This window comes from Lissotriton helveticus, chromosome 11, assembly GCF_964261635.1.
Source record: "Lissotriton helveticus chromosome 11, aLisHel1.1, whole genome shotgun sequence".
In the NCBI taxonomy this organism is placed as follows: Eukaryota; Metazoa; Chordata; class Amphibia; order Caudata; family Salamandridae; genus Lissotriton; species Lissotriton helveticus.
The window spans coordinates 589,752,298-589,780,198 of record NC_136072.1 but is presented as its reverse complement, the minus strand read 5'-3'; the positions used below and the strand labels follow the sequence as shown (position 1 = coordinate 589,780,198).

General features: G+C 46.0%; 1 long non-coding RNA gene across 2 annotated transcripts in view; it reads left to right on the top strand.

Annotated features, from left to right (window-relative positions):
- The window catches only part of LOC144790973 (uncharacterized), a 107,941-nt gene that overhangs the window by 77,363 nt on the left and 2,677 nt on the right, over positions 1 to 27,901 (top strand). Inside the window, exon 4 of one of the 2 annotated variants that reach the window (XR_013602262.1) lies at positions 14,598 to 14,712. The exons of the other annotated variant lie outside the window; for it this stretch is intronic. This is a non-coding gene — a long non-coding RNA (uncharacterized LOC144790973). The remainder of the gene's footprint in view (positions 1 to 14,597; positions 14,713 to 27,901) is intronic. 2 annotated transcript variants of the gene reach the window in all.

Genomic DNA, 27,901 nt, shown 5'->3' with positions numbered 1-27,901 from the left:
TAACTACGTCTGGAGTCTTCCCGAACAGTGCTCGACCGTTCCAAGACTCCATGTGGTCCAGCCACCACAACATTTCCCCACGAGCATCCTCCGAAAGGGAAATGAGATCTGAGTAACGAAGGCCCTTCTGAAGATGCCTGATCTTGAGGCGCTGAAGAGCGCGATAATGTAAGGGACCCGGAAAAATGGCTTGGATGGAAGAGGACAATAGGCCCACAATCCGAGCCACTGTCCGCAAAGAGACCATTAGTTTGGACAAGACCATGTGCAATTCTCGTTTGATCGCTCTGATCTTCTGACCTGGAAGAAGAAGCTGACAGGCTATGGAATCGATGCGGAACCCGAGGAAATCCATCTTCTGCGAGGGTTGAAAGTCTGACTTCAGTTGATTGATAAGAAACCCTAGAGATTGCAAGAGTTCTATGGACCACTGTAAATGAAGTTGCAGAAGAAGGGGGCAATGAGCCATCAAAAGAATGTCGTCTAGATAGACAATCAAACGGACTCCCCGGGCCCGCAAAGATTCCATCACTGGTCTCATGAGCTTCGTAAAGCACCATGGAGCGGAAGAAAGACCGAAGGGGAGTACAGTGTACTCGAACCATTTCCCCAACCACTGAAACTGAAGAAAGCGACGGTGGGGAGCATAGATCGGCACAGACAGATAGGCGTCTTTCAGGTCCAAACGGACCATCCAGTCCCCTTCTTGAAGAAGATCTCGGAGAAGATGGATACCCTCCATCTTGAAATGACGGTAGATAACCCCACCGTTGAAATCTTTGAGGTTGAGGATTAAACGGGAACCTTCCCCTTTTTTCTCCACCAGGAAGATATTACTGACGAAACCGTCGGGATGACGGGAAGAAGGAATGATGGCTCCTTTCGCCAGAAGAGATTCGACTTCTTCGGAGATGAAGTCCTGATCTTGTCGGGAAAAAACAAGGGGTAAAGGAAGGCGGTATTGAAGAGGGCGTTCGTAAAACTCTAGTTTGAAACCTTCCACCGTCTCCAACACCCAAGCATCGCTGGAGATTAGCTGCCAGTTGTGGAGAAAATATTTCAGTCTGCCCCCCAGAACAACCTCTGATGCTAGAATCAAGCTCACCTGATTGGAGGAATCCTGACGTCCCCCTTGGGCACTTCCATAGCCGCCTTTGCCGTAGTTGTTTCTGCCCTTGCGAGAGGGATAAAATCTAGATTTTCCAGAGCCATAGTTGTCCTGGGCTCCTCCTCTCTGGGACTGACCTCCTCGTTGAGTAGGCTGGGTACCTCCCCGGCCGGACGAACGTCCCCTTCGTCCGGCCCGTCCGAAAACCGGACGGAAGGCACGACGCAGGTTCGATTGCGCCTTGTCAAGGCCACTGAACGTTGCAACAAAATTAGTTAGTTCTTTTAGAAAGGGGGGACCAAAGAGAAACCCTTGTGCTAAGGGACCTGATTCGGAAGATGCAAGATCCGTTAATTTAGGGTCTAATTTCATCAGAACGGAGCAACGGCGCTCGCAGGATAGGGCACAATTAGCATTACCTAAAATGCAGATGGCTCTCTGAGACCATCCTGCTAACTCATCGGGATCAATGAGAGAGTTTGAATTTTTTGCAGAATAAGCCAAGTCCAAAATCTTGGTCAATGGACCCAAGAGATCTAGTAATTTGTCCTGGCAGGACCTCCACGACCTATCCAGACCTTTCTTCGGGTCTTTGGCATACTTGCGCATATAAGTAACCATAGAGGGATCTACCTCGGGAGTCTCCGCTAACTTGTCCGCCAGGTCTGGTCAGGGACACTCAGAGCGCAGTCTGGCGCGTACATCTTTCTCAAAAGGACTGCGGAAAAGTAAATTTTGCCATGTTATATGTGCCTACGTGTTCCCCATCCTATGTTATATGTGCATGACCGATATGCATGTATCCCCCTCATGATCGATTAAAGACGCAATCATAAGTTGTGTCCAACTCTAGTATGCCAGTTTCCAGTTCTCGTGAAAGCAACGAGTATTAGGCCTATGTTGCCACGTTTTACAGTGTGCACGTTAAATTCATTGAATTGTCCCCGTTTCTAGGCCTCATGAGGGCCCGGACACCAGATTCAAGCTCCTGTCTCCTGAACCCGCTCCGAGGAGCGATACAGCCCCCACCTGCATCCCTGACCCTTCACTTACTTCCTGCCGCGCAGTGCCCGGCCCGGCCTGGCTCTGCCTGCCTGTCTGCCAAGAGTATGTTATGCTTCTAGTTATCAGTTCAGCCCTCCTTTTCTGCATTCCTAAGCTACTGAACCGCATCAATAGTTTCAGCCAGGGTCTAGCCTTTCTGTCTCCATGTAAGAGAAATACTGTATTAATATTCATAGAATATTCCTAACACACGCAATACATGTAGAATAGATGCATGCACCAGCCTTAGTGTCAAGTAGCCTTTGCCCTGATAACTTTTGGATTCTATCAACATGTACTCCAAACACCAGATACCAGATATGATATAGGTACATGTCGTCCTGACACCGCAGACTTTAGTCTCCTCTTCTAGTGCAGAAGTCATAGCCCCCAGTTCTCCCTGGTAATACGTCATTGCCCGTTTGCGCACACTACTAGGTTAAAGGTCCCAGCTGCTCGAGTAGCCCCCTCCATGTTTCCGCCCCATTCATGACACTTCTGTGACGTTCACATCACATGTCTCAGTGCACGCCCTGTACACGCCTTTCTTTTTCCACCCATTCACTCTTATCTTACGTTTGTCATAAGTTACGCCTACTGTATGTAATGTAATTATAATGTATTTCTATATATACTGTATACTGTTAATGTGATGGCCCCACTACCCACTTCCCCCTCATTCTTGCCATCTCTCCCCTACCCCGGCAGCTGCCTCTCCATTTTATTTCAGGCTGTCCCGTTCCAGTCCCTTCCTTTTTGCCTGAATAAATCCTTCTGACTCGGACACATCGGATCCTGCCTCTTATTTATTGAGCTATCTGTTATTGTTAATTTAGTCAAAAATAGTCCCGGTATTATTTATTTATATACCACATAATGGCGCCCGAATAGGTACGAGCCCCTTCCTCACGCGCTGGCGATGCAACGCCGGTCCCCTGACCCTCTGCAGCCGTGACGGAACTATACCGTGCACGTGCAGATATTTCTGCTTCAAGTCTCCCTCAGGCCCACGGAGGAAACGGAGACTGCGGTCCGACATCCAGACGAAGCGGTGTGGAATGCGGTTCGTCCCGACCAGAGCCCAAGCCGAGAGAGCAAGGTCCGAGGTATCCGGAGGCCCACCTGTAACCGAAGTTTCCGAAGTTCGTAGTCCGACGTCGTAGTGGTCCAGTCCAGTCCAGTCCAGTCCGAGGCCTTCCAGTTTCTGCTTTCCCGGTGAGTACCGTCACAGGGGGGTATCTAGACAGGAGCATTAGTTTGTTCCTGGTCCGATGGGTTTGGGTACGCAGATCCAGCACGAAGCATCCACCTAGGTGGGTACGGGTCCTGACGTGTCTCTTTATGGGACCGGTATGTTCTGTACTGTTTTAGCAGTGCATCCAGTAATTCTAGTAAGTTTGTTCTCGAGAAATTCATGTGTTCTGTTTTCAGTGTATCAGGTAGTATTCTGTTCGAACTGTTATTCATGTATTTTTATGTCGTGGTATGAGAGTTTTGTTCGCTATATTATTACTGTGATTATTGTGTATTGTGTTTCAAGTGTATTCCCGAAATGCCTCTGTTCCCGAAGTTACGTCAGTTAAAAACCAGAAAAGGGTTACTCGAAGAAGCAGTTCCTGTCCCTCCTAGGGACAGTCCAGGACATTTTATGTATCACAAGCACGGCTTAGATGCCATAATATATCTAGACTTATGGTCAGACTACACGAAGGATCTCGAAGAGAAATATAGATGGCCTGTATCAGGTACATGGGATGCCGAGTGCATCATGCGAGTAGAAGAAGCATTATGGAAAAAGAAAGCCAGACAGTCCCAGAAAGATGCCATCGAGTTATGGCGCAAAGAATCTCATAAAAGAACCGAAAAAGAATTCCGAAAGACAGAATTAAGTAGGGAATCCGCAGAAAAAGCCCAAGAAAGGGAATTAATCGAAGAAGGTGAACGAGTTAGAGCAGAACAGTCAGACAGACAGAGAAATGCCCTTATTAAGGGTATGTATCCTCTTCTTGCCGAGGGCTTGCCAAAAGCAACCCCGGAAGCACCCTGTAATTTCCCGCCGCCATTAGTCCCGATTAAGCTACGTCATAAACCGACCGCAGCTGATATTTTTCTTTCGTCCTATTTGGATGATACAGTCCCAGAATATGCAAATCCTATTCTGCCTGCTCCCGTTAATAATGTAATTCCTGCTCCTCCAGCCACTGGTCCCGTGGGTCCCGTTAATCTTACAGTACCTGTTACAGTACCCCCGGCCCAGCCCACAGTACATGTACCCGCTTTGCCAGTCACTCTACCAGCCCGTACAGTATTCCCCGACGATTCTAGTTTAGGAGCCGCGGGGGGAGGTTCTCCTCGTACCCCGCCTCAACCCAGACGTATGACGCTACATGAACTAGCGTTACAGCGTACGCCAAAAGTGACTACATACGGAGATATCAAGCGAGCACTTACTGAATGTCGTTATGATCCAGTTCCAGGCGATGATCACATGGTCATATATTCATTACGTTTAAGACGGGTTGCCAGCTATTTGGACACCCTGCCCGATATGGGAGAACATCTAGACAGAATATATCGTTTTATCCGTACAGGAGTGAATCCAGAAAGCATTCACGAAGCCATGGTTCAAAGAAAAGTCGAGACTCAGCTCATGATTTTAAAGTTTTTGATTAACTGTTTAATAAGAGAGCAAGATTTTCCAGAAAAAGATCAAGAAGAAATGAAAGTCCTGACTAGGTGGAGTGACAATATAGCCGATGGAAAACACAAGACACAAAATTGTATAGAGAGTATGTACAAGAAAATTCGTAGGGAAATCATAAATATACACGAGAAACGAGAAGCAAAGCAAGCAACCGAGAAAGAGTATGACTCTTCTACAGAAGAGGTAGACAACGAGAATCCCTCCAGAATAGCGTATGTAGGTAGAACTAGACTTTCTGACCGACATTCACGCCTAGATTACAAGAAAGTTTTTCCTCCTTCAGCACCAGAACAGTGTTCCCTTGAGCAAGTATTCCAAGCTACCGATCGCATTCTGAAATTACGAATAGGTTATAGCGAGCTCGGTACCATGCATGAACAAGAACTAGCCCGATCAGCAATCCGATGGACTAGTGATTCTACCACTTTTCCAGACGAAATAGTGGCCCAAATGTTTCTGAAACTGCCCCCAGCCGAGCAACGACTGGTGGGTATGTATATGATCCAGCACCTCATTACACTGTATGAGGATCAGCATGCTGATCCATGTCCTCTACATGATGTATTAAACGAGTTACTCCAATACAGATGGAAAGGTCTAGGTACCGATTTAATTAGTGTCATTCTAGAACAGCGCCACAAATACCGAACGTTTCTGAATCCACATTTTGTTCACGTCTCACCCCCAGAAAGTAAATCATTCTACATAGACAGACAGAATCCGTTACGAGAAGTGCATCCAGTCAAGAAAGAGGGTGGTGGTCTAGAACGAGTATTTGTTTACACCCCTATCACAAAGATGGAACTCTTAGAAATGAAAAAGTTAATTCCCTGTCATGACAAAGATCCAGCAGGGTTCCACCGTGAATTAAAAGACATGCTCCGTATGGGAGAATACACGTATCCTGATATCATTAAAATGTTAAAGGTCCTGTTGCCTGCGGGCATATATGAAAAACTCAAAGAAAAAGAATGGGAGGTGGGAGAGAAAAAGATAGATTGGACAGCTCTAGAAGCTGAAGATAATTCACGAGTACCAGGTACCGGTCTTGGGGATAAAGCTAAAGAATTGCCCGAGTTATTGATACAAGTTTTGCCAAGATTACTAGCCACGAAAAAGGAAGATTGGGATGCCATCTCAGCCTGTAAACAGAAACAAGACGAAGATACTAGTGATTTCTATTCTAGATTTGAAAAATGTTTTATTATTAATAGTGGTCTAAAAACAAGTAGTGAATCATACCCTCATCTTTTTGTTACCAAAATAGTCGAGAATTCAAGCCCACAAGTTAAAAATCGAGTACTGAAAGTCGAAAGCACCTGGCAAGCTAATTCTCCGTCACAGATGCTCCAAATGCTCCAGTACCACCAGAACAGAATCAGGGAAGAGCAGGAACACGAAAGGAGACGTATGAAAGACACGAAAATGAAAGTACTAGTTGCACAGTCTGTTCCGCAAGACAGTCAGAAGAGGGGTCCGAATCAAGCCAGTCATCCTGCAGTTCCCGTTAAAGGGACATGCAATTACTGTAAACAGCCAGGTCATTTTATAAACGAATGTGCAGTTCTGAAACACAACATAGCTACTGGTAAAACTAAAGAAAGACCACGTCCGTCTAGACAAGAACAAGTTTCACAGACTTCCCAGCCACCACAGAATGCACAACAGACAGTTATAGCACCGCAGCCTATCGCTGCCACACAGCATGTTACACAGCAGATGTACCAGTATGCACAGTCCGAGTACCCAGATTATCAGCCGTATTCATGAAACAGCCTAGAGAGGGAGGTAGGCTTGCCTCTCATCGAGATACCTGTAGATCAAGAGGGTCCCTATGTACACAGCCATAGGGACAGACAGAAAGTATTAGGGAAAGACAGAAAGTTTCTGATTGATACAGGGGCAAGTAGGACTACCATCAGTCATGACGAGGTTCCAGGGGCTCCACTCTCAGGCTCTAGAAATGTATCCCTTGGATTTTCAGGAAAGCCTATTGTTAATGAAATATCGAAACCAGTTACTCTAGAGGTTGGTCCATTGTCCCGAACTACAGATTTGTTACTCACGAAATCTTGTCCAGAAAATTTGTTAGGCATTAAAACGTTAAAAGAATTAGGAGCAGTCATATGCTGCTCCCCAGAAGGGGTCCGCCTGTTCCTCCGAGATTTCAAAGGTCATTATGTATTACGTGATTTTGATCCAAGATTATTGAATATACCACAGCATTTATGGGCGCAAGGTCCAACTGATGTAGGTTGTATGCATATCACACCCCATCGTGTGACTCTAAAGCAAGGTGTTGTTCTACCATGAATCAGACAGTACAAATTGCCACCTGAGGCTGTAGCAGCCTTATGCAAAATTATTGACGAGCTTATTGTTCAAGGAGTGGTTGTAGAAACTGACTCCAATGTATGTAATTCTCCTATCATTCCAGTCCTGAAACGTACTGACCCAAATGCACCTCCAGTTTATCGTTTAGTGATTGACCTTCGAGAACTTAATAAATGTATTGTACCACAGTACCCAGTAGTCCCAGATATTTCTTCCCTATTGACAGCCATTGATTCTGAAGCTACGTTCTTCACAGTTATCGATCTCAAGAACGCATTTTTCAGTGTTCCCATTCATCCAGACAGCCAGTTCCTTTTCGGATTCTGTTTAAATGGAAGAAGCTATAAATTTACACGAGCACCTCAAGGTTTCACAGAAAGTCCTAGCATTTACAGTCAAGCACTTAAAAGACAACTAGACAATATTCACATGCCAACTGACACTGCTCTGCTCCAGTATGTCGATGATCTACTGATCACAGCCCGTTCTGAACGTGACTGCGAATGTGCGTCACTCACCGTCCTGTATTTTCTGGCCGAGATGGGGCACAAGGTGTCCCCTTCCAAATTACAATTCTGTGTCCAGCAAGTGGTCTACTTGGGACACTTACTGTCCAAGAGGGGTAGGCAGTTGACACCTGACCGTATCCAGTTAATAGCACATCTTCCACAGCCCAAGACACAGAAGGAGGTACGAGCTTTTATCGGCCTCACTTCTTACTGCAGACAATGGATTCCCCAGTATGCATTTCTAGCCAAGCCACTGATACAGTTAACGACACAGGAGGCAGCCGTATCGACTGTCCTCCCTTGGACCCAGGAACATACACTTGTCTTTAATGAGTTAAAGAAAGCTTTATGTAATGCACCTGTTCTAGCAACACCGAACTACAGTAAGCCTTTTACACTTTTTGTCACAGAACGTGATGGTACTGCATTATCTGTTCTCACACAAGATCAAGCAGGACAATACAAGCCCTGTGCTTATTTTTCTAGCACATTAGATCCAGTGGCCCAGGCTCTCCCTGCGTGCCTCAAGTCAGTTGCAGCCACAGCTCTAGCTATCAGACAAAGTGATTCCATAGTGTTAGGACACTCCCTGACAGTACAAGTTCCACACTCCGTGGAAGTTCTTTTAAACCGAACCCAGACTCAGCACTTGACGATTGCACGTTTAACAGGTTATGAACTGACACTGTTCCAGCCACACATAGAAATCAGACGCTGCAACATTTTAAATCCAGCTACACTATTACCATCAGTTACTTCAAATCCTGCCACACATGACTGTGTGGAAGTTGTTAACACCATGACAAAGCCAAGACAAGATTTGACAGATATTGCATTACCTGATCCCGACCTGACACTTTATGTGGATGGTTCATGTATGAGAACAAGTACAGGAGAACTAGTAGCCGCGTATGCAGTGACTACTGACACTGAAGTTATAGAAACACATCGTATTGACACCCTGTCTGCTCAAGCAGCAGAGCTTGTCGCTCTGACCCAAGCCTGCATACATGCCAAGAACCTGAAAGTAAACATATACACAGATTCACGTTATGCATTCGGAGTCGTACACGACTTCGGAGTGCTCTGGCAGGAACGAGGTTTTATGACTTCTCATGGAACCAAGATTCAGCATGGTCTCCTCATTCAAGCCCTGTTAGATGCAATACATTTACCGACAGCTATCGCTATCATGAAGTGCAAGGCACATACGAAAGTCACTGATATCATTTCCCAAGGTAACGATCTAGCAGATCGAACAGCCAAGCTCACAGCTCAGACTCCAGACATTCCAGTTAACACGACACTGACACACACTCCAGAACAGACTACTTGTATGACAGTTAAGGACCCTACACAAGATGTCATAGATATACAGTTACATGCTACTCCCGATGAAATCAAGAAATGGTCCGAACAAGGAGGGGTCCAGACAGATCAAGGATGGTTGACGAAGGGAAAAGCCACATGGTTTCTCCCCGACTCTATGGTTCAAATCATTATTAACACCGCACATAGTCCAGCACATCTAGGAGAAAAAGCCATGTTAGACAGTATCCAGAACCTTTGGTTCAACAAGCACTTACGAGCAGCAGCCAAGCAGAAAGTCCGTACCTGTATGATATGTTGTCAGTTCAATCCAGGTAAAAGTGTCCCGGTGGAACAAGGTGGATTCCATCCTCCTGACCACCCTTTTGAAGTCCTCCAGATGGATTACATTCAGATGGAGCGATGTCGAGGTTTCAAGTATGTCCTCGTAGTTGTATGCGCTTTGTCCAGGTGGACAGAAGCATATCCAGTCCCAGATTACACAGCTGCGACCACTGCCAGGCAGTTGGTTCGTGAGTTCTTTCCCCGCTATGGATTACCTAGGGTCGTGTATTCAGATAACGGCCAGCCATTCTCATCCGAGCTCATGAAACAAGTTTCCCTTCTGTTAGGGTACCAGTGGAAGTTCCATTGTGTACGCCATCCTGAAGCAGCCGGTCTCGTAGAGAGACATAACCAGACTTTGAAAATCCGCCTTGCAAAAGTGTGTGCAGAGAAAGGTGTAGATTGGATAGTAGCCCTGCCAGTTGCCCTTTTTTACATGAGAATGGTCGCTCATTCCCGTTCAGGTCTATCTCCCTACGAGATAATATTTGGTCGTCCCCCCAATATGTGGGGTACACCTAGACCCCGTACCATTACCGATATTGACAGTAATATGCTGACAGATTACCTTGCCTCCTTGATGTCTGCACTACAATCTTGTCGTTCACAGGTTGCCGCTGCATTTCCGGACAACACCGAAGTAAAACCGCATGAGGTCGTTCCAGGGGACATGGTCCTTATAAGAAACTTTGATCGTTCAAGCCCGCTGGAGCCCCGCTGGAAGGAACCCCGCCTAGTTCTTCTTACCACCCGGACAGCAGTGAAGGTCGAGAACCGCAAGGGATGGCTGCATGGGAGCCATATCAAGAAATTTCACGGACTTAAGCCAAAGACATTTTTCAAGGACTGCCCCGCTCTCAAGGACTGCCCAGAAAACGAATCTAAAATTCCCCGGTTAGAGAAAACTCCGCAGCAGGAGTATAAATCCAAGTTAAGGTCTAGTAAAGTAAGTCAGCCAGTTTAATTGTCTAAGTCCCTCTCGGGTGAAACGGTTAGACAGGTTCCTGACATGTATGAGATAGACCCACACAGTGAGAGAGTTAGTCAAAACTCTAAGAGATGTATTATCGTTCTATTCTTTTTATTGTTTCTGAGTCTTATGGTTACATGCATAAGTTATGCGTTACATTTATGTTTTCCTATTTCACATGTACATATGTTTCCTAATGTTACAGTAGAGCACACATTTAGTGATCTGCCTCCTCACGAGTTATCCTATCGTCTTGCTATGCGTAATAATAGTTTTATCCGAATGTTGCATTATTCACACCAGACCAGCAATGCCACTAATTGTTGGGTGTGTGGTCGACTCCCCCCTTTTCAGACACCGAAGGGAGTTCTGCCACTCTTTCCTTATCCATTCTCACATAATGGTTTGTGTGGAGCATGGTCCACGTTAACGTCATCCTCAACTGATATGTCCCTTCTGAACCGAACATGTTTCCCAGACAAGCAAGGTCTTTCCCATAGAACAGGGTTAGATCTAGAAAATGAAGTATATGATTTAGGTAATTATTCCTCGAATTTCATGGTTCTGAATGTCCAGTCCGATACCACTCCAGATTTGCCTGCTATTTCAGTACTACCAGTCAAAGGCGAATTATGTGTCAGAAAGAATGGTTCCGCACATGTAGGACATAGTGATTGTACTACTGTGGTCGAGTATAGTGACAGTGGGAAATCTATTTTCAAAGCCTCACGTCATTCTTATTTTGTTTGTGGTCAGACCGCATATGTTCGTCTGCCCCTCGATTGGGATGGAACATGTTACATTGCCTTCCTACTGCCACCAGTTTTTCTAGCCCCATCTGATTATCACAGAAACACACATCTAGTACACCTTAGACATAGAAGAGAGACTGAGTCCCCAATTGTCGATCAAACTGAAACTACTCTAGAACAATATCAAGACTTCAATAAAGGTTTCTTCTTCTTTATAGGCCCTGTCCAGAATAGTAAGTTAATACGTAGGTTAACCAGAACCCTTGAAGCAGTAGTGAATGAAACTACTTCCGCTCTAGGTAACTTAACCGAAGAGCAATCTGCTATGAGATTTGTTGTGCTCCAAAATCGTCTCGTTCTTGACGTCATACTGGCCGATAGAGGAGGAGCATGTAGAGTCATCGGATCTAGTTGCTGCATTTTCATTCCTAATAACGCGCCGTCTGTTTATTCAGCTATAACCAGACTTCATAAAATTGCCCATCAGTTACACCAGAATCCAGGCACCTGGACATGGTCCGGTTGGCTCTGGAGTATAATATCTGCCTGGGGATGGAAAGTATTGTCATTCCTAGGTATAGCAGTAATGATCATATTCAGTTGCTGCCTCTGTTTACAATGTGGCCCTGCGATTTGCGGCATGTGTGCTACCTCTTGTATTCCTAGTCCTAAATCCCGTTCCAAGACAATTCGAGACGAGCAAATGATGCTATATGAAATGATAGATGGTATCATGAATATTGATGTTTCCTGATGGAAACGTAGGGCACAAGGAGGGAATGTGGAAAAGTAAATTTTGCCATGTTATATGTGCCTACGTGTTCCCCATCCTATGTTATATGTGCATGACCGATATGCATGTATCCCCCTCATGATCGATTAAAGACGCAATTATAAGTTGTGTCCAACTCTAGTATGCCAGTTTCCAGTTCTCGTGAAAGCAACGAGTATTAGGCCTATGTTGCCACGTTTTACAGTGTGCACGTTAAATTCATTGAATTGTCCCCGTTTCTAGGCCTCATGAGGGCCCGGACACCAGATTCAAGCTCCTGTCTCCTGAACCCGCTCCGAGGAGCGATACAGCCCCCACCTGCATCCCTGACCCTTCACTTACTTCCTGCCGCGCAGTGCCCGGCCCGGCCTGGCTCTGCCTGCCTGTCTGCCAAGAGTATGTTATGCTTCTAGTTTTCAGTTCAGCCCTCCTTTTCTGCATTCCTAAGCTACTGAACCGCATCAATAGTTTCAGCCAGGGTCTAGCCTTTCTGTCTCCATGTAAGAGAAATACTGTATTAATATTCATAGAATATTCCTAACACACGCAATACATGTAGAATAGATGCATGCACCAGCCTTAGTGTCAAGTAGCCTTTGCCCTGATAACTTTTGGATCCTATCAACATGTACTCCAAACACCAGATACCAGATATGATATAGGTACATGTCGTCCTGACACCGCAGACTTTAGTCTCCTCTTCTAGTGCAGAAGTCATAGCCCCCAGTTCTCCCTGGTAATACGTCATTGCCCGTTTGCGCACACCACTAGGTTAAAGGTCCCAGCTGCTCGAGTAGCCCCCTCCATGTTTCCGCCCCATTCATGACACTTCTGTGACGTTCACATCACATGTCTCAGTGCACGCCCTGTACACGCCTTTCTTTTTCCACCCATTCACTCTTATCTTACGTTTGTCATAAGTTACGCCTACTGTATGTAATGTAATTATAATGTATTTCTATATATACTGTATACTGTTAATGTGATGGCCCCACTACCCACTTCCCCCTCATTCTTGCCATCTCTCCCCTACCCCGGCAGCTGCCTCTCCATTTTATTTCAGGCTGTCCCGTTCCAGTCCCTTCCTTTTTGCCTGAATAAATCCTTCTGACTCGGACACATCGGATCCTGCCTCTTATTTATTGAGCTATCTGTTATTGTTAATTTAGTCAAAAATAGTCTCGGTATTATTTATTTATATACCACAGGACGACGAATATGTGTCTGTACATATTCAGTAACTTCAGGAGAGGGAAGCCATGCTGAGGAATTTGGATGAACAATATCATCCGGATCAAAGGTCAGTACCTGTGGGATAGAAGGGGCATCGACGAAGTGTTCTTTGCGAGCCTTCTTTTTGGGAGGCGGAGCCACAGGATCTGAAGAAGAATCAGTTGAAGATGAGTCATCAGTCATGAGACTTGATGCGTCTGAAAAGACGAAGCAGATCTTTTTGAAGTCTTCGAGGTGGATAGATTTTTAGCCAATTTCACAAAATCCTCCTTATGAGGATTTTTAGGTGACTTCTTGGACCGACCTGAAGAAGGAATCCAACCTTGCTGAGTGGCATATTCAGCCAAATGTCTTTTAAGAGGGGCAATAGCCTGGTACAAGGCTTGGTCCTTGAATACAGCACCCTCAGAGCCTGCGGGCTCTTCCTCAGCATAATAGTATGCGTCTTCATCCTCATAATATTCTGCCATTGTGACCTTAAGAAGGTAATATGCCCAAGAGGAGAAATAAATATCGACACCTAATGGGCACTTCAGGGGGAGTGTAAACCCCAAAGCAAGCCAAAGACCAGGCACCAACCTGAACAATGTTTAAAATGTGGAGGGAGGGCTTGCTTGACACACTCTAGGCAGAGCCTCTGCAATAATTTTACAACACCAGGGCATGAGGGGCCTAACGACAGGTGAAAAGGGCAAAAGGCTGCAAGCCAAGTCACTCAACTCTGTAGAGACGCTCGAGCGCTGAAGCGTCCTGTCAGGAATCCACACAGGAGCAAATGCGCAGTACCACCGCCGACAGCTAAGGCGAAACAGCCGGTGTACTGCGCATGCGCCGAGAATATCCTGTCGAAAATGGGAGACGCGCGAGGAAGACGCGCGTCTCTCAGCCCCGCTCCCGCTCCACTTTAAAAGCACAACAGGCGCAAGAGCAAGCCTGCAACCGGGGGGTGAGCACACGCCCCCGAAGCCACGGCGAAACGTCGAAGAAACACAAAATCAAGCGCAGAAGGTAACAGCACAAAACGCGAACCGGAAGGTTCAAATTAGCATACAGCGATAGCGCAACAGGCAAAGCACAAAGCGCGCACAATATTAACACCAAATAAGGCACAAAAACGAATAATAAAGGAAAGAGCACTTAACTGGCTGCGGAGCAGCAAAGAAAGAGGAAGTGGGAACCTCTATGACACTTTATATACCTTCTATGTACTCTATGGTTGCCCAGTGCTTATGGGTAGTGTAGTTTTTTGTTTTCTTTACTGTGTTTTCATTGGCTGCTGTGTCCAGTAAAGAAATTGAGAAAAGCATAATCGGAGCCTCCGTCCTGACATAGAATTGACCGACTGCTTCATACCTCGGCGAAATTCTACACCCAATAATCTCCTCAAGCGATAAGGTATGTTCTGTGCCTCATTATGCACCACTAGGGAATGTTAGTTCCTGTTCCCTGTCTGAATTGAAAACTACGCTATATTGTGCTATTAGTTGTAGCATTGACTCTGGTTCATCATTTTTTTAGAGAACCTTCAGCTGTGACGCAGAAGTCCACAATCCGTTTACCTGACGAGCTGCAGTATTGAGACATTTACTTGCTCATTGAAATTACCGTATAGTGATTTTTTATCGATATTCTGGTATGTAATTCATACATGTTTTTGTTTGTTTCTTGATGCAAATGTATGTTTCAGCAACATGAAAACGACTTAATAATATCAATACTGTCGGTGTGTTTTTCAGATTTTTTATTTTATTATTTATTTATGCAATTTGTTGAGCGCACGATTACCCAAGGGTGTCTTGGCGCTTTGATAGACAGAATTGAAGGTTGGGCCGAGGAGTCAGGGAAATTAATAATTGAACAACCACATCTTCAATTGCTTCCTGAAGGATAGTAAAGTTGGAGCATTCTTTAGATGACTTGGCATGGTGTTCCATAATTTAGCTGTAGCTACAGCGAATGATCTGTCTCCCCAGGTTGCTTTTTTGGTTTTAATAACTTCCAGGAGATTAGCATCAGCAGATCTGAGATTGCGGGAAGGTCGGTAGGGATGAAGGGCATCTTTAAGAAAGGCTGGTGATTTTTCATGAATACTCTTAAAGGCAATGCAGAGGGCTTTGAATTTGATACGTTGTCTAATCGGCAACCAGGGAAGATTGCGGATGGTATTGGAAATTGGCTTAAATTTTGGTATACCTGTGATGAGTCGAGCGGCCGCATTTTGGACCAGCTGTAGTTTGTTGACTACTTGTTCTTGGGCGTTAAGCATGAGTGCATTGCAGTAATCAACTCGGTACATTAGTAAGGTAGAGATCAAGGTGTTTATAGTATTTAGTGGAAGGTAGGGCTGGATTTTTTAAATCATTTTAAGTATGAAAAATGAAGCCGAAACTATAGAGTTGGCTTGTTGATTGAATGAAAGTTTATTATCAAAGATAACACCAAGATTTCTAACCTTAGTAACAGGATTAGGCGGGGGGCCAAGATCTTGCGGCCACCATATAGAAGACCATGCAGGGGTGAGTTTCCCAAACACCATCACCTCGGTTTTTTCCGAGTTGAGTTTCAGACAATTCGAGTGCATCCAACTACATATGGCACTCATTCCTTTTTGGAAGTTGTTGGCAACCTCCATTCCATTGTTGTTGATAGCCAGGACAAGCTGTGTATCTTCTGCGTACGATGTAACTGCTAGACGATGAGCTTTAATGATCCTCGCTAAGTCCGTCACATAAATGTTAAAAAGCGTTGGGCTTAGCGAGGATCCCTGGGGGACTCCACAAGGTAGAATAAAGGAGTCAGAAGAGAATGAGCCCATAGAGACTGATTGCTCTCGGTCTGTCAGGAAGGACGCCAGGAGTGAGAGAGCATCAGATGATATTCCAGCTTTTCCGACACGGTCGATCAGAATAGAGTGATCGACCGTGTCGAAAGCCGCGGACAGGTCGAGTAGTATGAGCACCGCGGCGCCTCCTTTATCAAGGATCATTCGTATCTCATCTGAGGCCTTTATTAATGCTGTCTCCGTCCCATGTCCTCTCCTGAAGCCAAATTGGGAGGTATCCAGACAGTTGTTAGAGTCTATATATTCGGATAGTTGAATGTTCATGATTTTCTCGATGATCTTTGATGGATAGGGAATGCATTCTATCGGTCTGTAACTGGTTACTTTGGAAGGATCCAGAGTAGTTTTCTTGAGAAGAGGCTTAGTAACTGGTTTTTTCCATATAGTAGGATAAATGCAGGATGAAAGCATGGCATTAAAGATGTTTGCAAGGGCAATAGAAATCTTCTCTGGAGCCATTTTAATGACTGAAGGTGGGCAAGGATCATCAGGTGAACCGGAGTTGGTCGACATCATTAGTTTATGAATCATCTGAGGCGAAATGTGGCTGAATGAAAAATTGGAATGATTAGGGATTATGGAGGGGTTAGGAGAAGTGGAATTAAACGTGATGTGGGAATCAGTTTGGTGTGCGTCGATAATAGATTTGTTAAAATTGGAATAGATATCGCACACTTTCTCTTGGAAATAGGTGGAAAGTGCATTGCACATAGATTGTGAGGCTTCAGCAGTAGAAGGTTTATCATGGCCAGAGAGATGAGAAACAACCTGAAAAAGTTGTTTGGTTGAATCTTGAGCTGATTCGATTTGATTATTGAAGAAGATACTTTTCTGACTAATGATTAATAATTTGTAATTTTTTAGTTTCTCTTTATAACAGCTTTTCTCCTGGGGGTCGTAGTTAAAACGCCACTTGCGTTCCTGGTGTCTACAGCTTTGCTTTTCTAACCTAAGTGCTTCAGACAGTCTATCGTTCTCTTAACACCGCTTGACATCGGACATCATTGTATCCCTACCAACCATATTTTCTTGACTGCTAACATCACTCATCATGTGATTTTCATTTATCTGCAGGTATGCTATTTATAGTACCTGGTGTTGCCAAGCATGTCTTGAATTATCTTTTTTTTATTTTTATTTTTTTTATTTATTTTATTTTTTGAGACCTTTATTAGCAATTTTAACAAGAACACAGCCGATGGCCTACAACCCAAACCGGGCCAGCCGCTAATCGTTTCATACATATATCTCAGATGCATGAGGTTATACATGACAGTAGCAAGGTACAATGCAATACTGATTCTTGTGCCAATGTCCATACACAGTGTAAGCAGTTTCATTTCAAAAACAAAATACATCAAACATCTCCCCCCCACCCAACTTCCCCAGGGTCAGATCTAGGCATCAAAGAACCACAAGAATGCGTAGGAGTAGAAAGAGTCATGACGTGAACAGCTTACCGCCTCCCTGACCAGCATGCAAGCCAGATATACTCGGCCAACTTAATTAGGCACCTGGAGGAATCAACAATAGGGCACAACTTGCGTAAATGGATAAGTAAGGTAGTGGGCCCATTTACGTCGCATTAGGTAGGCACCTAGGTAGGATGCCCCCACCTCCTCACACCTATAGCTCAGGCTATGTAACCGGCAGAGGGGAGCTGTTTAAGGACCCTCCTCATCCGTTGACTTCGACAGCATATACCCCATATATCTCGTGGCCTGGAGGCTTCCGGTAGTTCTTCATAATAACAGAGCAATTGATCCCTACAATACGCCAGATGGTTGAGCCATAGTTTAACAGCCGGCGCCCGCTTCCCTCCCCATGACATAGCAACTCTTCTCTTGGCAATTTGCAAGGCAATCACCACCAGGCGCCTCACCCCAGCTGGCACTCCAGAAGCAATCCCTAATAGGCAAAGTCGCGGGTCATTATGAATTTTAATCGATGTCATTGCAGAAAGCGCCGCAGTCACATCCACCCAAAAATCATGTACTCTAGCACAGCCCCATGCTAAATGAAGAAAGTCAGCCCCCTCCATTCCGCATCGAACACAACAGGACTGGTCCCGCAAGCCGTATCTCGCCAACTGGGCAGGCGTATAGTACCATTGTTGTACACATTTATAGTGGATAAGGCGAAAATTGCCATTAGCTGCTAATCCTCCAGTCATGGAGCAACATTCAGCCCATTCATCCTCAGTCAGCGGAGTTTGCAAGCATGCATCCCATCTAGCTTTGGCAGACACCGCTCCCCCTCCCTCATCTTCCTGTGAGGCCTTGTATAACCGCGAAATCAGTTTGATTCTACTAGTCGATGCATACAAGAGCTGCAAGGCGCCCAAGACCGGTGGTTCGTTCGGGTATGAGGGATATAAGGCCCGTACCGCAGCCCGAAGTCGGACATATAAGAATGTAGCCATAGTGCAGTTATTCGTTTGTTCCAGCAGGGTCTGCAGGGAAAGAAAAGCAGCAGAGGGGAATATGTCACCCATAGTCACCACACCGGCATCTTGGAATAACTGCAAAGCTCCCAGTTCCCCTGAGACAGATATCTCAGCATGATGCAACAACTGCATATTTGGGGCATACAGCGGCAGTCTATGTGATCTACGTCCCAGTTCCTGCCAAGCACTATATGTACTGCGTACCATGTCCACCTCCCCTTTGTCAAAAATGGAGTGAGAATTCACTATCATCGCCTTGAGGGGCAACGGAAGTACCGCACTGGCCTCCAGTGCCACATGGGGCGTATATGGTGGAGCAGACAACCAGTAAGTGGCAAAGTGTGCTCGCGCGCAAAGATAATATAGCCTCATATCCGGTACAGCAAATCCTCCCATCTCGTATGGTTTCGTTAAGACATCCCACCTCACTCTTGGCTTCTTACCAGCCCAGGCCAGTGTAATTAATAAGGATTGCAACTGCGCGAAAAAATGGGACGTTAGGGTGATCGGATTCGGCACATTAACAAAATAAAACAGAAATTTGGGCAGGACCACCATCTTAATGAGGGAAACCCTGTCAGCAAATGATAATGGTAGTCTGACCCAGCGGGCAACCTGGTCTTCCAATTTGGAAATAGCCACCCCGTAATTGGCTCGAATCGTTTCTTCACTGTCCCTGTGGACCCATATTCCCAAATATCGCACCGATTCCAGTGCCCACTCCAATGGAAATTCAGATGGGAAAGGTAGGGTAGCATCAGTCAGGGGCAACAATATGGACTTATCCCAATTGATGGACAGTCCAGAAAGTCGCTCAAACCTGATGAACTCCCGAAGCACTTTGTCTAAATTCTGTACTGGGTCTCTTATATACAGGACCATGTCATCGGCATACATGGACACCGCCAAGGACCTGAGAGGGAATCGTAGCGCCGTTTCCGCGTATATCTGCCGCATGATACAGGCTAAGGGTTCTAATACTATGGCAAAAAGTAAGGGCGATAGGGGACATCCCTGTCTCGTCCCCCTCTGTATAGGGAACGGCGCCGACACATGTCCATTCACCCTCACTCGTGCCACCGGGTTGGTATATAGTAGCGTAATCGAGGAGGTGAAAAAAAACGGAACACCCATGCGATGCAGTACCGCTATCATGTAGCGCCATGCCACGGAATCAAAGGCCTTCGCGGCGTCGAGCAAAACCGGCACTGCTGCCAAGTCCGGTTTAAGGAGATGGAGGACCGCAAACAAAGCTCTCAGATTATGAGTGGTAGAGCGGAGGGGTACAAATCCAGACTGGTCTGGTAACACCATAGTCGGTAATATCAATCGTAATCTCGTGGACAGCACTTTAGCAATTATCTTTACATCGGTGTTCATTAGAGACAGAGGGCGGTACGACTCGCAGCTATGTAGTGGCTTGCCCGGCTTTGGCAGTGCAACCAACAATGCCTCCCTCATTGTCGCCGGTAGTTGCCCCTGTTCTAACGCTTCCTCCAGTACCATCGCCAAGCGGGGCACCAAGAGATCTATATATTCCTTGTAAAATTCGGATGGCAAACCATCAGTACCAGCCGCCTTGCCATTGGGAAGGGACGCTATCGCATCACGAATCTCTCCTTCAGTAATATGGTGCATCAAGAAATCTTGCTGTCCCTTGGATAGCCAGACCAATGCTATATCATCTAAATATCGCGCTAGTTCGTCCTCCTCCGCCGTCTCCCTGTACCCATACATCTTCCCATAATATTGTACAAAGCAATCCAGAATGTCAGTAGCATTCGTAACAGTGGTGTCCTCAGTAACTATTTCCTGTACACTGCAATGCCTGGCCCAGGGTTCTCTAATTCTATCCGCCAGCCCTCGTCCTGCTCTTCCCCCCTCACTATAATACCGCGCCCTAGCTCGTTTGGATAAGAATTTAACCTCCTGGTCGGCCAGCTCGTTATATTCAGTAACTTTCGTCCGGATCTCCGCTAATCTAGTTGCTTCCGGTTGCGTCTCCTGTATGCGTTCTAGTGTCAGCAGCTCTCCTTCTAGTTTGGACATAGAGTTCCGCAGCGACTTTAGCACACCCGACTGTAGACCCATACATTCTCCCCGCACAGTCACCTTAAATGCCTCCCAGACTGTGCACATACTCTCAACAGACCCTACATTCGCGTCAAAAAATTCCTCAACACTCTTTCTCAGACTCTCGCGCATCACTAGATCCGTCAGTATTCCAGGGGATAAACGCCACGAAAAGGGGGCTGGAAAGTGTGTCGGCAACCCTATCTCCAGCAGCACAGGAGCATGATCAGACAGAGTCCTGGGTAAGCGTCTCACCCCTTAAACCCATCCACTGACATCCCTTGTCACCAGCCAGTAGTCGAGTCTCGACCACGTATCATGCGCAGATGTATAGCAAGTTCCCTCACATGTATCTGGGTTCCCTAACCTCCAAACATCCACCAGGCCAAGTCCAGTCATACCATCTCGTACAGCCTCAGTTGCCTTTCTGTGCACATACGGCCTCGCATCCTTCCTGTCTAATACACCGTCTAAAGTCACATTCCAGTCTCCTCCACACATAATCGCCGAAGGTGGTAGGGCGTATACCTTATTCCAAAGCGTTATATAGAACTCCGGGTCATCAATATTTGGACCATAAACATTGACCATTGTCACAAGTGTGCCACTCAGCTTCCCATGCAGTATAATGAATCTGCCTTCTTTGTCAATTTCTTCATGTATAGTGACAAATTGTACATTTCTTTTAATCAAAATCATGACTCCCCGGGCATATGAAGAATATGTAGAAGCAACTCTAGTGCCCGCCCATTGCTTAGCCACGACATCCACCGCCCTACCCTGAAGATGTGTCTCCTGCAGAAAGACCACCTGTGCACTATGTTTGTTAAGGAAGGCCAACATTTGTCTAGTTTTCTGGGGACGGTTCAATCCCCGCACATTCCAAGTAATCCAGGTAACATTCCCACCCTCAGGCATCACGACCGCCCACCCAGCATCCTGACTTATCTAAGCAGTGTGTGTCCCCCCAGGACCGATCACTCAAGCTTGTGTTAAGAACCATTTTACAAACCACAGTAAGCATCCAACACCAAGTCAGAAATAACATCCAGGTGATCCAACTCCTCACGCCCACATCCTCCATCCTCCCATTCATGTTAGAAAAAGCTGAGCCAGATCTGAAGCCCATCAACAGCAACCATTCCCCCCCCCACTTCAGCTCCCCCAACCTGCCAAAGCCTTCCCCATCCCCCCCACCCCCCCAACTATGAACAGTGCATCAAACATTTTTTGGGGAATTCCCATACGTGGGGGCGTAAAGGTGCCCAACTCCCACTAGTGAGTTTAGCAGGAGAGGATCGGGATAGCAGCCATAACATCAGACCCTGCCGACCCATTGCCACGGCATATCTCAGAACATACCATCTATGCACAAGCAACAAGGCAATACAGTAACCTTCCCCCCGCCCCTCAATATACTACGTCCTGATGGCATGTATCCTTAAGTCCGTGAAAAGCACTCACTGCAATTATCAAGGCCTCAGTTGTCACCATCAGGTCAGTTCCATCACAATATAACAGAGTATTCAAAGGATCCATACGCCATTCTCAGCCATTACACCGCAAGGTCCCCAGAAAAGAGAAGGGAACAGAAACAGATCAGAAGGCACTACGATAAGTCTTACACATCGCTGGGAATAGCTCAACGTTCATAATATTCAAGGCACCAAAAAGCTATAGCATCTCCGTGTAGGCTGTGGCCAGAAATGAGTTTGAATGAGGACTAGCACTTCAGCAGAGGCAGTGAGAAGCAATGTCAGTGTTATCAAGTTCCAGTTTTCATGCAACGTCTTCCTGCAATTCGTCTTCTCTATCCTGTGCCCCATTTGCGTCACGTTTTCTTTTCTTCTGCTTCTTGGCATAATCCATAGCTGCCTTAGGAGAGGTGAATATTTTATTCTCCGATTGTGCTCCAATCCGGAGGCGCGCCGGGTACAGCATCGCATATGGAATTTCCTCGGCCCTGAGAAGTTGTTTTACCGCATTGAACTCCTTCCTCGCCGTTTGCACCGCCACCGTAAAGTCAGGATAAAACTGAAGCTTGTTGCCCTGGTACTCTACCACTCCCTTCTCCCGTGCGAGGCGCAGGATTACGTCCCTGTCTTTGTAATTGAGTATGCGGGCAATAACGGGGCGTGGAGGCTCTCCAGTCGCTGGCCGTTGAGCTAAGGAGCGATGTGCACGTTCCACAAGAAACACCCTGGACAATTGTTCCGCCCCGAAGATATCTATGATCATACGTTCCATGAAGTCCTCCATACGGCCGACATTGGTAGTCTCGGGCAGCCCCGGGACGCGGATGTTGTTGCGTCTCGACCTCCCTTCCAACTCCTCGTTCTTCGCCTGGATAACCGCCAAGACCCGTTCCATGTTGAAGACTTTCGTAGCCACGGTGGACAGGCCGTCTTCAGTTGCAGACACCCGTTGTTCCATCTCACCCATTCTTTCATTCTGCCTGTCGAACTGCGTCGCCATATGATCAAGTCTGTGATTGACTGCCTCCATGGTGCCCTCTATAGATTGCAAAGTTTTTTGCATAGCCACGAGCACCACCTCTAAATTCGGCGCCCCTCCGGACGCTCCAGCAGTCTCCGATTCCGGTGGCGGCTGTGAGGCCGACATGGTGGATTTTTTTGCGTCAAATGTCAATTTGGGTTGGTTACGCTCAGGCCTGCCCATAGTACCAGAACCTTAGAGCACCTTTCCCCGATGGCAGTGCCCCAATGTCCCAGAGTAAACAATGTTAATAGTGTAAGCAGGGTCTCAGCTCCAGCCCCCAGAGCCCACTTAGGCCTCACCGCCGGCTTAGTTCACAAACAGGAGATATCCGTTATTAATTCAAGGTGACACTGTCCTCCCAGCAAATTATAGGCTTGTGCAGTTTCAGGTCACATTGAGCCCCAGATTGTCATTACAAAGAGGTTCTGTGCCATGCAGGACGTGCAGCCACGCTCGCCCGCCACTCCCAGACAGTCGCAGGCGGGAAGCTCCAGGCGTCTCGGTCCCCGCGCGTAGGATTAAGCAGGCGACTGGAAGGCCTCAACAGGAGTAGACCATGAGTTGGGACCCAAATGACAGGCAACAGTCAGGTTCCAGCAGTGTTCAGTCACCTCACTTCAGCCACCTCTTAGCTCTCTCCCCGCCATCTCTCCCGAGCGTTCCCCGCCCCCGCCAGCCGCAGCTCGCCTGGAGCGGCCCAGTACGGCCCAGCACCACCTCCGCAGCCCCGGGCTTTCCTGCGCCGCAACCCCACTCACCGCCGCCGGCAGAGACCGGTCCCAGCCCAGGCGTAGCTCGCTGTCTTTCACGTGGCTCCCAGAGCCCGTCACGGGTTCCGCAGGTGTTCCTCGCCACTTTAGCCGTCCCCGGCAGCCGCTCCGCAGCTCCCCTGTCAGGCCTCGGGCTCAGCAGCTCCTCCCAGGCTCCGCGCTGTCAGAGAGCGGCAAGCAGGCCCCAGCGCCGGTCACGTCGTCGGACACGATGGAAACAGCCAGAAAACGGCGTCAGGTCGTGCACCTCGGTCCGCACACACAAGCCCGCAGCTCCGGGTCAGCAATCAAGGCAGGATGAACAGGATATTAGAAGGATTTTTTCCCGATCTGGCGGACCCTCACATGCGCGCGGCCATCTTGCCCGGCGCCCTCTAGTGCCCCCATGTCTTGAATTATCTACTGATATATAGCCAGGCCAGAACAATTTCAATGCATGTCAGTATAACAGTGGACATAGCATTTAGTATAAAAACATATATGCACAGCTCCTATTCATGTTCTCATTTATTTAATCATGGTATAGCTATAATTTGCTATGCCTATTTTTGTTTCGTTTTTTCGTTTATTATATTTTTATTTGGCATATATAGCCGTAAAAAGAAAGAACTACAATACATACTATTAAAATCTGCTTTGTACAAGCCCTATAACCTTAAAAAGTATAAAACACAATAAAATCCAGATAAAATTGAACAAAGAATCTCATGCAGACCGTAGGTGGTACCTAATTCATCATCGGCGAGAAGATCACTTATAATTGTGCATCCGCCATAGGAAACAGGGTCCCGGAATATCTCCTATCATGGTAACGTCACGTTTCAACCCCACTCCTTATAAATTATATAACCAGGTCTTTCAGTGACTCCTGTATGGCAATTAAAAATCTTCCCATTGCACATGTTACATTTAAAAATCTCATATTTATCAACAAGCTAAGCGCTTGATCCCTACTAAAAATGTTATAGACAATAAAAAGGGGTTTCAAAAATGTTTTCCGTTCTTCTAAGAACTACAAGCAGTCCAACAAAATATGTGGGCCATTGCATTTTACGTGCAATCCACATGTACACAGACCATGCTCATTCGTCATTGCAGATTTAATCATCCGATCCGTTTTGCATGGGTTCAGGCCCACTCTAAATCTCAAGATTGTATTTCTAAGTTTTGGATTGGGCATGGCCTCGATATAGGGGAATGGTTGGTCATTGGTCCACCCATTTATCAAAAACCGGGAGGACGATTTGCTCCTCAAATAACCCAAATCTTCCTCTTGGGCCTTCAAGTTAATGATAGCACGCAACGCCGACTTAGGGATCTGCTGCCCCGACCTCCATTGGTCTGAATCTAAGGATAGTGTGACACAACGTATCTAGCCTGGTTCTAGCTTGGGACGCCCAATTTAGTTCACTAGCCTCTATTTCTTTTTTGCAGAGTTTTGCTATTTTGGCAGGCCCCTCCCCATTCATTCTCTGCCAAAAATTCAATACTGCTTGCATCCCCCGGAAGTTCCAGGATGTAAGGTGACATTCCACTGGTACAGTCTGGATCATTGTTGCGGCGGGGAGTGCTAGCAGCTGTTTGACAGTTCACTCAAATGGCTGGCCCAGTCATCTTCACCCACTAAACACCGCATTTCCTCCTGTATGCTTCCCTCTTTTACCAGGCACCAGAATGATCTTATATTTTTTGTGTTAATCACATCTAACATTGTATTCCAATTTTTGGCCATATATTCTAATTTACTGTCCCTCAACTTATTTTTGTATTCCTGTTTTGCCCCTCGAAGGCTCTCTAGCGTTCCTTTATCTGGCCTTTTCCTTAGCTGTCTTTCCCATTTTCGTACCCTCAACTTTAGCTTCCTACACTCGTTATTGAACCACCCATTTGTTCTTGCATTCTTCTTAAAGACTGGCCCTGGCTTTATCTGTAACCTTAGGCAGTTTACGATCTGCTCTATTGTGTGCTCGTACTTGGTTAAAATTGTATCGTCTTGCACTGCTTCCCCCGCAACCTTATAATCAATCATTACATTATTAACCAATTCCAGGCTGTCCTCTGTTATGCGTGTAGTTATACGTCTGGGGTATTCAATCTGTAGAGGAATCACTTTCTCTCTTCCCAACTCTTGTTCCATCTTTATTATTAACTGTAAAGGCCAGTGGTCACTACCTTCGTACTGCAGTACTTCAAATCGTTCTATTTCCTTGAAGTACCATGCATTGATAAAAGCGTAATCAATTGGACAGTTCTGATTTCCTATATGTAAAGTCTACTTTGCAGGGCGGTCGGTATTAAACCGTCCGTTAACATTGAATAGACCTATGGATCCTAGAAATTTTACTAAATGTTTGTCTCGTATCGAATTACCTATGCCATCGAACCTTGCTGCAGGTATTTTTGCAGTAGTTAAAAGATCTTTAAAGACTTTATAATTATGGGAGGGAACTAATTTAGGATTAAAATCACCTAAGATCATTATCAGATGTGCTGCTTTTGTTGTGCTAATTGCCTCTAGATCCTTCTCTAACAGATCCAGTTGATTTTCATAGTCTATTAACGCGCCTGACTGAATATATAAATTGATCACAACTATTAGTTCCCTTGTTTGCATACCCCTATACAATTCTACCTGGCAGGCTAATAGCCACCTACATTTCACTTTTAAATTGGTTATTTTATTTGCCCTTTTTGATGATACCAACGTTATCAGCCCACCTGAGGGTTGCCCTAGATTCATTCGTACTGCCTCTTTAGTGAGCAGAAAAAATCTATCAATGGGTTTGGGTATTTCACACAGCCAGGACTCTTGAAGACACAAAATATCATAACTACCCAGCATTTCTCTAAAGGTTTCTTGGGTTAGCTGCCTTCTGTACCCCCCTATATTCCAAAAAAGTGACCGTAGGCTGTGTGAAAACCCCTATTACTAATCCAGCTCACTCAACCCTTCGTCCATACCATTCCCCCAACTTATTGCAGATTCAGACAAAAGATCAAATCGATTTCTCAGGGCGGGTTCCTGTCTGCTATTTGTTATCGTTACTTTTAGCCCTCTTTGGTTTTTATCCGTGCATATTCTTCTATATTGAGCGCCTAGTGTATCATATTGTATTTGCTCCGGATGTAAACCTGCGTGATAGGTGAGGGTCCCAGTGTCTCCGCATTTGCTCTCATCTCTACCAAGTTGGTCATCATACACAAGACGTATTCCCTCCTTTTCCAGGTCTCCCTCTGCTCTTATCTCCATATGCTTTACAAATTCAGTATAAAAAAGCACCTTGATTACCTCATTTCCATCAGGAGTAGTTATAAAACCTATTTGTTTAATATCGTCAGAAGTAACCCCACCCAGTGTTGGGCATTTAGCTAGTATTTGTAAAAGGTTGGAGCGATTTAAGGGGTTAATTTTCCTTCGTCGCTTACTCCCTACACTTTGCCCCCATGGTTCCATATACACCAAAAGGTGCTTGCTATTCTCATACTTCCTGGAGTTCCTACTGCCCCTCCCACCTTCAGTTGCAAGCTTTGGCTTTGGGTAGGTTCCTAACCCTTGTTGTTCTAGGGAGGGCTCTCTCCTTATTCCCCTATTGGTTAGACCACACTCCACTCTATGCCCCATTCTCCTCTGACTCTCCAGTCCTTGGGGTTGCGAGCTTCCACCGAGGGTGTTCGTACTCGTTACTATCCTTGTAACTTTTATATTTGGTTCCCTCCTACCCTCGTTTTATTTCTTACTCCACCTCTTGGTGACTTCTTTTCAGCCTGAATTATCATACCTTGTTTATTGCTCTTCCCAAGCTGTAGACCCCTTACCCTTTTCAACTTTGGCTGGGGCTTCCTTCTGGTCATATGCTTGGGTCTATGCCTCTGAAAACGCCCGTAAGATCTCCCTTTAATTACTAACATAGGGCATTTTGAGATATATTCTGTTGGGGGATTTTCGCTCTGTGTTACCTAATCCTCTCTCCCACTTAGTGTTACACATGACTCTTGATCCTTCTTCTCTGCAACTGGGCGTACTATAGTTGGCATGCAGTTATTGATTTGTTTTAATTCGTCTGCTATCTGTTGTAGTTGGGTTTTATAGGTTTTCCCTTGCCCATTATTCTCGACTAGAGCTTCTAGTATCGCCTGCAGAGTCTTTTGCATTAGAAACATCACCTCTAATAATGATGAGGCCGGGGTTGCT